Source organism: Microtus pennsylvanicus, chromosome 7, assembly GCF_037038515.1.
Source record: "Microtus pennsylvanicus isolate mMicPen1 chromosome 7, mMicPen1.hap1, whole genome shotgun sequence".
Taxonomy (NCBI): domain Eukaryota; kingdom Metazoa; phylum Chordata; class Mammalia; order Rodentia; family Cricetidae; genus Microtus; species Microtus pennsylvanicus.
The window spans coordinates 103,114,944-103,126,892 of NC_134585.1; the positions used below are offsets into that span (position 1 = coordinate 103,114,944).

At 34.7% G+C, this 11,949-nt stretch overlaps 1 pseudogene; it reads left to right on the forward strand.

Moving 5' to 3' along the window:
- Positions 1 to 9,312: 9,312 nt before the first annotated feature.
- On the forward strand, positions 9,313 to 10,405 carry LOC142854037 (nuclear pore complex protein Nup54 pseudogene; annotated as a pseudogene).
- The last annotated feature ends 1,544 nt before the right edge of the window (positions 10,406 to 11,949 follow it).

Genomic DNA, 11,949 nt, shown 5'->3' on the forward strand with positions numbered 1-11,949 from the left:
TTGTTACTTTGGAAGGTCAGGAGCAAATTATAAATAAGTAATAGGATGTTCTGCAAGAGGAATCTAACCAAAGTTCAAGACTATAATGTGACATTTTTGAACATACATTTAAATTGACAGGCCATTAATATAAATTTTTAATAAGGGTAGAAATATAAAGCAGATGGTTTCAGTTCACATTAAATGTGTCATGGCTATCTTGTCATACTGACGTTATGGCAACATGAGTTGAACCAAAGAACACAACAGATTTTGAGTGAAATTAAAGAGTGTCTGAATGACTTTATTTAACAATTTATTCTCCCTAGTTTACTGTCGCATTTTAAAAATCAACTTTATAGGCTTAATGCTTTTAGCGGACTCTAGAAATTTGTAATTTTTAAAGTCTTCACCTTGAAACACCAAATAAATTATCTCTTGCTGGAAAGAATTTTATTTAGTCATTATTCACTACTAAGTGGACATATAATGGTGTGATCAAAAAATCATTCCTTTGATTTTCAGACTCTATTTTTCTAATATTTTCATGTAGAAATTTCAATCAAACAGTAAGTAGAGAAGATGCCATAATAAAATTGTTTTGTAACATTGTTCAACTTAAATAATGCCTCCATGTAGGTTAATTTTGAGACAAGTTTCTCTATATAACTCTCCTATAATTATTTGTTTCTTTTAAATGTTACTATATCACATCAAATACTAAATTACTTTTGTTGTTATTATTTCAATACTTTTGAAATATATTTAGTTATGGGTATCTCACCATTATAAGATGTATTTTTATAAGGTTATATACATCTAACTCACCTTTCCTTTCTCCTTTCTTTGAGTGTATATGTGTGTGTCCCTGCATGTGTCCATGAATATGGATGCTCAAGTGTGGTGCTACAAATCTTCCTAGATCACTTTTCCACCATATTCTTTGAGCCAGACTCTCAATCAAATGTAGATATTAGTTATATGGGTAGTATCACAAGACACTTATTTTAATTCTGAATTTGAACTCTGGTTCTCTTGTTTGCATAGCAATGCTTTAACCACTGATCTATTTCTTCAGGTATTATACCTCAAAAATTTATAAAATTTTATTTATTGTCTTTGTTTCACAGCTGAGTCTGACTGATTCCAGAGTTTAATGATACAGGGAAATAATCATAGTTGGAATTGTAATAAGCTCCCATAATTCTTTATAAAAATAAGTTAGATTTTGGGTATTTCCTATGGAGAATCTCAGCCCAAGTTTTAATTAATTTTTAGAATGGATGAAGAAATCAGAAGAAATATAACTGTAATTTAGCAATAGAAGTTTCCTTCCACTTGCATTAAGTCATAAACACCTTTTAAAACATTAAATATACTGTTATTAAAATTCTTAAGAAATGGGCATCTTAGTCAGAATTTTATTTCTATAATCCAACACACCACAACTAAGAAAACCTATAAAACGAAGTGTTTGATTACTGTAGATTACTTTTGGTAAGATTGCCTTTTTTATTATGTTAATTCTACCTATCAAAGAGCATGGAGATCTTTCCACTTTTTGGTGTCTCCAATTTTTTTTTTTCTTCAAAGATTTAAAGTTCTTGTCATACAAGTCTTCGCTTGTTTGGTTAGCATACATATTGTATGCTATTTGTGGCTATTGTGAAGGGTGTTGTTTCTCTATTTCTTTCTCTGCCCATTTATCATTTGTGTAAAGGAGGGCTACTGTCATAACCAGAACCTGGAAACAACCTAAATTGGAAACAACTGAAGAATTAATAATGTTACCACATTTACATTTACACAATTGAGTACTACACAGCAGAAAAAAATAATGACTTCTTGAAATTTGTAGGCAAAGGGATGGAGAGCAGAGAAAAGTGTATAGCTCAATAAAATCAATTAAAAAAGAAAAAAACAAAAGAAGGAAAGGCAGAAAAAATAAGGAGCCAGTGAAACAGGACAGTAGAGTATAAATGATCAAGCATCAATATTATTTTATCATGACCACCTCACAAAAGTTTATATCCCAAGAAAAGCATCATCTCAACTGTGTGAACATTACAGTATAATATGCAATCAGGGATGATAGTTTAACACACAGCTAAGCTTCATGTTATATTGCCTATTGCTATACTTTATTGAATAGTTATGCCTTACAATGTAATTTAGAAAAGATACAGTAAAATATAAAACAAGAACAAATGCTATACTCAATCAGAATGTATGTGAATGTAGCCTTGAGGACTTGAAGTACCCCTGGGTGATTCAATGTGTATTGAGGGAATGTGAGGCCCAGGATACTGACATACACTTAAGCAGTCTTTTTAAATACCGTGTAATTAGCCTCATTAAAGTTACAACAATGTCTTTAGTAATAAACATAGCTTACTGAAATTGTTTTCTAATTTATAACCTTTTATAAAACTAGTGATTTTTATGATACTTAACTTCAAAACATAATAGTACAATTTCAATATACGTTTCTCTTATTATACCCCATTTTCTTCCACTTTTTATTCTTTGTTTTTTTAATTTGTGAACTAATTGTCAAAACTTAACACTGCTCCTCCTCTATGTAGGGTCAGAAACATCAATATTTGTGTCTTCTTCTTCCATAGACTGTCACATTGGCAATTAGCCCACATAGGCTGCCGTATCCTGTTGTGATACTGCCTTATTGTGGAATGTCTAACAACTTGCTTCAGGTAAAAGGCTCTTGCTATTATTATTTTTGTTTTGTGTTTGTTTTTTGTTTAAATAAGAAGGATCTCAGGGGAGCAGTTCTTTTGCCCGTGTTGCTGCACAACGGATTTTAGAAAATGAGAGGAAGTGTCCCAGGCTGTGTGCCTGTAAAGGGTATCAGGAAAGAAGACCCAGAGTCTAATGAGAAATGGGATTTGATCTCTAGCAAATGGACTGGTCACATGAACTGGCCACTACCTAGATTTCCTACATAAAAGTAAAAAAAAGAGAAAAAATATGTGTATGCATGTATGTATATATACATAATAACACAGTATAGCAAATACATAAACTACATAATCATTATCATTATTATAATTGTATATAATTGTGCATAGTCCAGACTATAGCTCTCACAGCTGGCAGCTGAAAAGCCTTGATTACACCAGCAGCACTGGCTATATGCAAGTTATGAATTGTTTTTATGACTTTAGGGGAATTGCAAAAACAATAACTGTTGAGAATTTTATAATCTTATGAGATAATAACTTTATAGATTTATTATTTACTGAAACTACCTGACAGCTTGTAACTGAATTAACAAGTTTAATTTAGTAACACTTAATGTAACGAATCAGTCTAATACAGCATGTTATAAAATATAAAGAAGAAAAATCACATAAATGTTTGCATTAATATATGGAAATCACATGTGAGGTTAGCACCTATTCAAGACAAAATTGCTCAGAAAATAAAAATAGATAGGAAGAAAGGTAAAAATGCTGTAATTATATTTTAATTTTTCAACATAAAAGAATAGATGGGAAGTAACACAATTTACTAAGGAGAAGCTCTATATGTAACAGGAAAATGGGAAATATTTCCTGTTAAAAAATCAAGACAGAGAAAGCCCATCTTCTTTATTTTTACAAAAGATGTTTGTAAATTTTCTAGGAATAAAGAGAAAAAAATTCTAAAGGGGAATGAAGGAAAGGTGTAGGTTACAAAGAAAGAAATATCATTACTCCTCTCTAAAATACAATGAAAAATTGTCAAATACAATAAAGAACAATGCATATATATGAAATATGTTATTCCTTATTATACATATATATAACATTTATATTTGTCTCCTATATATTTATAACATTTATAACATTATAAATCATGAATATTATATTTTTATATTTTATATAAACATATTTAAATATAAATACATACTCTTTGTAAAACTAAATATATTATATTACCCTATGATCAAGCAATAAATATTCTGGCAATTCATTTCCCCAGAGATGAGCAAACAAACTCCTGTACACAGATGTTTATATTATCCTGATTATTAGTATTCCAAAACTGCCTACACCAGATTGTGTTTCTACAAGCAAACAGTTAAGCAAACTTCTTTTTTTTTATTTTTTATTTTTATATTATTATTACAAATTTTCACTTCCTCCTTTCCTTTCATTTCCCTCCCCCTTCCCCTCATTCCTCCCTCCAGTCCAAAGAGCAGTCAGGATTCCCTGCCCTGTGGGAAGTCCAAGGTCCTCCCCCCTCCATCCAGGTCTAGGAAGGTGAGCATCCAAACAGACTAGGTTCCCACAAAGCCAGTACATGGAGTAGGATCAAAACCCAGTGCCATTGTCCTTGGCTTCTCAGTCAGCCCTCATTGTCCGCCATGTTCAGAGAGTCCAGTTTGATCACATGCTCCATCAGTCCCAGTCCAGCTGGCCTTGGTCAGTTTCCATTAGATCAGCCCCGCCGACACAGTTGGTGGGCGCACCCCTCGAGTCCTGACTTCCTTGCTTATATTCTCCCTCATTCTGCTCCTCATTTGGACCTTGGGAGCTCAGTCCAGTGCTCCAGTGTGGGTCTCTGTCTCTATCTCCATCCATCGCCAGATGAAGGTTCTATGGTGATATGCAAGATATTCATCAGTGTGGCTATAGGATAGGGCAAGTTCAGGCAACCTCTCCTTAGCTGTTCAAAGAACACTTTGGGGACATCTCCTTGGATACCTGGGAACCCCTCTAGAGTCTAGTCTATTGTCAACCCTGAAATGGCTCCCTTGATTAAGATATATACTTCCCTGCTCCCATATCCGCTCTTCCTCCATCCCAACCGTCCCATTTCCCCAAGCTCTCCCCATCCTCCCCTTCTCACTTCTCGCTCCCCATCTCCCCTTACCCCCACCCCACCCCTACCAAGCAAACTTCTATATACATGGCACAGAAGGTTACTTCAGAGCAAAAAAAAAAAAATAGTTAACTATAAACCAAGTAAACACCCTCAATAAACACCAAGAAATATTCCAATGAGAAACTACATTTAGATCTTACTCTTGAGAGACAAAAATACATGATACATAGAATAAAAATGGCTATTAATTCCCAAATGATTTGAGAGGAGAGAAACATTGTGGCTCTAAACACATTAAAATATAATTATATGAATGTTATGATTTGAAGACACTCATGTTTTTAACACTTAATGCACAGCTGAACATACTTAGGCAGTTTCCTGATGGAAGTTAATGGAAGGGCCTATGTGGGTCAGGAATCCCCATGGGTGGGTCCTTTTTATTACGTCTATGTCTATTCTCCCCCTTTCTTGCATCTTTTGCACTAGTCCATCAACTACTGGGCTTTGCTCTCCAAAGCAGTCCAAAACACAGTTTGCTGAGCCTAAATAACTTCTTCTCTCAAGTTGTTTACAGTGACATAATGTCATTAATACAACAGGGGATCATGATGAGGGTGTCCAAACATAGATATGTTCTGTATTTTAGCTGTATTAATGTCAAAATTTTGTGTACACTATTATAATATACTTTTAAGAGAATTGTTACAAAGGGTATATGTGTCATTTTTCAGCTATATATCAACTTATAATCATTGCAAAAGTAAACGTTTAGATGAAAACACTAACATCTGGTAATTCGTAGCCTCTTTATTAGTCCACATTTTTATTTTTCAAGAATTTTATATGAATGTATTTTCTCACTCAGAATATGTCTGGAGTTTATTTAGGATATTTCCTTGGTTAATAGTTAGATATTTTTTTCAATTAAACTTCTTTTTATAAAATAAACCTTATTCCATTGTTGTTTAACTTGTAGAAAAAAACTATGTGGTGTGGGGAATGCTGTCACTCTACAACTTTCCAGTTGTTCTTGTCCTTGATGAGAAAAATGTGGAAACTATTTTTGGATCAGCAGAGGAATATCATTACTGAAGAGGATTGAATTTTTGTTTTCCCCATTGAATAAAGGTGAGAAAAAATGTGACTGCAATGAATTAAAAATGAAGGACATATTATGTATAATACATAGACAGCAAGGCAGTCATGTTTTACTTAGTAAACATGTCAATGGGATTGTAATATTTAAACAGTAAAAGGAAATTCGTCTGTGTTTTTCTATTAAAACTTAGGAATAAAACAGACTATAAAAGTATATCGATTTCATAAAATAAATCAGTTTGGTAATCTATTCTTGAATAACAAAGATAAACAGGTCTTATAAGGTTTATTGGGAATTCATCACTTCAAGTATTTGAATCCATACTTAAATGCTCTACTCTGAATTAGAAAAATGTCTTTCTATTTTTAAGGTTTTTGAAATCTCATTCAAAGCAACAGATACATGAATATTAAATCTTCTTGTAGCATTTCCATTTATGATCTCTTAAATCATTGATTTGTATTTTCATATTGCTTATTATCCTCCATGTAAATATAGAAAATAGAATTCAAAAAAGCAATCAAAAAACAAAAAGCATATCCAAAATGAAATGATACCAAAAAAAAAACTAATGGCAATTGACTTTGTGTATCATTGAAGTAATGATGCATTCTTTTTTTATTAGCTGTTGTGTGGTGATACTTTGTTTATCATCTAACAAATAAAGCTTGCCTAAAGATCAGAGTGCAAAGCCTGGCACACTAATCAGCCATAATGGCAAAACAGAGATTGCACACACCTTTAATCCCCCAAACCACATTAGTGAGCCATAAATACCAGGCAGTGGTGGTACACATCTTTAATAGCAACACTAGAGCAGAATATGAAGTGGGATGAGACAGGAACTCACTCTTTTTTCTCTGAATATTTCATAGAGGTGAGAACTCTCTAGTGACTCCATTGCTTTGACTTTCTGATCTTCTATGAATCCCAATATATGACTCTGTGCTTTTAATTATTTTTTTCTGAATCTGGCACCCAATACACAAATAAATGTCATTTGCCTGTGGCCTTACAGCAAATGACATAGGTCAGAGCAACACATGGCTAGAATCCCTCACCCACCAGCTGAGTTTTCTATATTATCTCCTGGTGGGCTTCCCATGAACGTCCTTCTTGGACTGCTGCCAAACTAGGTAGCTACCTTGAAATCCAGTCACTTTTATTTTTTCATTTCAGAGGCAGTGTCTCACATCTTCATCATCATCATCAGTGGCAGATTTGATGAGAAAATTGGGAATTCTTTAAGGGAAGAATTAGATAAAATGGAGAGTATTTCCCATGTTAAAAAAAAAATAAAGGACATTGAGCCTATAATTCGTGATCCTAGAGAAGCTAAATAAGAAAATGAACCCAAAGAAAAAATATCCTCCTGGATATTGGAAGTGGACAAGATTGCCGGACAGGGGCTGAGGGTGGAGTGGGGAAAAGGGGAGAAGGGGAGAGAGAAGGGAGAAGGGAAGGATGGGGAGAGCTTGGAGGAATGGGATGGTTGGGATGGAGGAGGGGTAGGTGTGGGAGCAGGGAAGTATATATCTTAATTAAGGGAGCAATTTTAGGGTCGGCGAGAAACTTGACTCTAGAGATGTTCCCAGGTGTCCATGGAGATGTCCCCAGCTAGATCCTTGGGCAGCTGAGGAGAGGGAGCCTGAAATGGCCCTATCCTATAGCCATACTGATAAATATCTTGCATATCATCATAGAAACTTCATCTGGAGATGGATGAAGCTAGAGACAGAGACCCACATTGGAACACTGGACTGAGCTCCTAAAGTCCAAATGAGGAGCAGAAGGAGGTAGAACATGAGCAAGGAAATCTTGGCCATTCTTACAGGTGTAAGATGAAATCTCAGAGTTGTTTTGATTTGCATTTCTCTGATGACTAAGGATGTTGAACATTTCATTAAGTATTTTTCAGCCATTTTAGATTCCTCTGTTGAGAGTTCTCTGTTTAGGTCTGTACTCCATTTTTTATTGGATTATTTGTTCTTTTGATGACTAATTTCTTGAGTTCTTTGTATATCTTGGAGATTAGACCTTTGTCTGATGTGGGGTTAGTGAAGATCTTTTCCCATTCTGTAGGCTATTGTTTTGTCTTGTTGACCATGTCCTTTGCTTTACAGAAGCTTTTAAGTTTCTGAGGTCCAGCTTATTAATTGTATCTCTCAGTGTCTGTGCTACTGGGGTTATATTTAGAAGTGGTCTCCAGGTCAATGCATTCAAGTGTACTTCCCACTTTCTCTTCTATGAGGTTTGGTGTCACTGGCTTTATGTTGAGGTCTTGATCCATTTGGACTTGGGTGTTGTATATGGTGATAGATATGGGTCTATTATCATTATTCTACATGTTGAGATTCATTTATTAAATATTTTTTCTTTTTTCCGTTTTATATTTTTTGCTTCTTTATCAATAATCAGGTGTTCAAAGGTGTATGGATTAATATCCAGGTCTTTGATTCAGTTCCATTGGTCCTCCCGTCTGTTTTTATGCCAATACTAGGCTGTTTATTTGAAGTATTCTTTTCTTACTATAGTTATCCATTATTGTAAAATTTCTCTGATAGACTGTTTTCACTTTAAAATGTTATAACATTACCTCATTTTATGTATATTTCTTTGATCCATTCGAGAACAGCAGTACTTTGCTTAAATTTTACATTATTTGCAAATATTCAGCTTCTTTTTTCTATTATGAATTATAATTTATTCTATTTTGATGAGAGGAAATCCATTACATAACCTGTTTTTTTTTTTGTTTTCAATTTGTGAGAGTGTGTCTCTCTGTGTGTTTCTGAGACCATTTAGTAAAACTCACATACAAACATTTGTTTTGGTCTTATAATTTGTGACTGAATAATGTACAAGAGGTTTTGTTCTTGAAGAAAACCGATTTGCATCTCTAAGCAATCACAGATTTCCTGAAACTCTTTGTCCAGCAATAAAACCCTGTGAAACTTCTCTTATCCATTTTGCCATGTTAACTAGGACCTCCCTATGCATGTATTGTTCAGGTAACCCTATTGTTGTGCTTTTATGTGTCTAGTTTATGTCAATTTAAGGATCTGGAGAGACAGTCTAGAGGGTATATACTCATGAGTACTCCCGTTTTCACACCAGCACCCACGTGACAAGCTAAACATACAGCACACAGCAGTAATCACAGGTTTAACTTGGGTGAACATAAGAAAATCAATGGAGCTTGCTTTCTTTCTGCATAGTAGAGAACATAATAAGGCAAGGTTCAGAGAAAGATTCTGCTTCTGAATAGTCAGAGAGGGATAGAAAGGAAGACCAGACACCCTCTTCTGCCTTCATGTGCATATACTTGTGTACAGTCACTCACTCAAACGGACACATATCCACAAAATTAAACATATCATTCCCCCCAAAATTCAAAATGTATCATGAATGTTGAGACATTTGGTATGATTGACAGTAGCTGAATTTCATGTAATTATGAAAACTCTTTAATATTTAATCATAGAAAATGAGTCTAAATATCAGGGTAATAGAAAAAACATGCAAGGAACTTGGATATTTCTGTAAGTTTATAATAGAAATAAATATCATTCATCATTTTCACTTCATAAGATAACATTACTTTCCAGGCAACCAGACTCTTACCATCAATGGAGAAACCATTAAGACACTGGCAGATGATGACGCAGTAGTTGTCATTAATGCTGTTTAGCATTCTCCAAATGACGTCTCAAGAAGAGTCTCACCAACAACATTGCATGCCCACTGTGAGGAAACCAACATTAAAACACAGCTGGAGCATTTCTGGGTGATCCTTCTAAGACAAGAAGAGACTATCTCCGGCTCAGTTCAAACAGCTAGTGCAGTATCCTCCTGCCGTTATTGATCCCATTATTTGGGAACAGGCCAAAGTGGATAACCCTTATTCTGAAAAAATAATTCCTGTCTCAGGAGTGGGTTTCATATAACTGCTTTAAAGACTAAACTTTCAAGAATGGATTCCTAAGCAACTCAGACCAGATTAGATAGCATATCTGAATTTATTAGTGAAGTACAGAATTAATTTACAACTATGGCTAAAATAGCACAAAACAAAGATAAATTCATGGATCTCTCCCACAGAACCTTACATGTCCTAATCAAATAGGAAATTCAAAAGAACCATTATTATGCTATAGATGCCGATGAAGAAAAGTTACAGGCTCAATTAGAATCTATTGAGGATGAACTAAATGCACCTATCCAGTTCAAAGGTAGACTGAATGAACTGATGTCCTAAATCAGGATGCAGAATTATTTTGGAGCTGTAAAATCTGAGGAGTGGTATTACATAAATACAGCCCAATATTAGAAACCAAACAGCATTTGAAACAAAAGCAAGACGGCCTTAGTAATTAGATAAGCATCATAAAAGTTTATCTAGGATACATGAAACTGGCAGAACATGGATTCAATGAAACAATCTGTACAGAGGCAGTATATTTAGTTGACAGTTTACAAACTTGCTCCAGTTTATAAACTGCATTTTCTTGCTGCATCAGGTGTTTCTTATGATGACCACATGGACAGGAAAAAGGCTACTTTTCCTGGGTGGGATGTTTGCAGTTCCTAAGAAATTACTGTATAGTAAACCTGAAATGATCATCACAAAGCTCTTCAAAAAGAACCTTAGAAAAATCTATATGTAAAAGTGGTATTTACTAAAGAGAAGCATACAGCCCAAGCCTTTGTTCCAACTTGCAGGAGAATAATCCTTGCTGGTACTAGAAGCCTAGCTAGATTCCCAGGATGACAAGTGGTGGGTATGTTCTTTAGAAGTCTTTAGAAAATGATCTACTAGTATCACTTTGCCAGAGCAGCATATTTGCTTACTACATTCTAAATCTTATTCACAAACTCACAGAGAAATGTAGCTGACCCCTCTCAACAAAGAAGCCCATCTTTACATAAACAGATACAATCATAGACAACTGTAACTGGACATGATGCCAAGATCATTGGTTTATGGCTAGTCTAGACCCAACTACTGCTATATCTTTATTACAACTTCTATATTTATACCTTAGGGAACATCACAGAAAAGAGGATAGAAATATTGTAAGAGAAAACATAGCTGAAAGCCCATTGCGAAACAGTCTCCTAGAAATGGTTGCATAAACCAGATTTCAAAAATAGCAGTGTTGGTTAATCTAATGATTGTTAGGAGCAGTGAGACCCCAGATCCTGAGTTTCTTGTAATCCCCTGATCTGAGTGCCTACAGCTGCTCTGAGCACAAGACCTTCAGGAGTTCCTGATGGCAGGAGAGTGGTTTCTGGTGGGTTTGGCTGGGGCATGGCTATCTCTATATAATCTGCCCCTGAACACAATAAAGGGGACATTTTTGGGGAATTCAAGGATGATCCCTGTCGCTCTCTGTCTGTGTGTGTCTGTGTATTTTAACCTCCAGCTCCCTTGCCCGAAGCTCGCGAACTGGGTAATAGAGCACCGAGCACAGACACGGGAATGTGGTGTGTGGCAATGGTATTTTAATATATGTTAAAATGTTACTATAGAAGGGGAGATATTTTACTGTGTCCTACCACTAGACAAACAATTATAAGAAACTAATAGCTATGGTAAGAGAAGAAGCCTCTTCTATGGATGGGCCCAATTATTGGTTGGAAATGCAGAGTGATAACCCTTGAAACCATATCCACACCAATTAAACAGACTCAGCAAGTTTTACACTTTATATATATATATATAAATATATATATACATACATATATATAGTTAGTTAGAATATATATATATATATATATATATATATATATATTTGTGCAGACACATAAAGTAAAAGATGCTATCTCGAGAGTAAAGGGCAATGGATAGGTTCAAGAGAGGGACTGGAGGGAGGAAAGGATTGAGGTAGTGAGGTTAGCCAATTTTAGTTTAAAGTATTAGTAGAAGGACAGCAGCATACTATAAATTATATAAACATATGGAAGAGAAATCTTCATGTTAGAAATTAGCAATGGCTATGTAAACTAAAAACTTTTTCTCTAATCTGTGCTAGCCTATC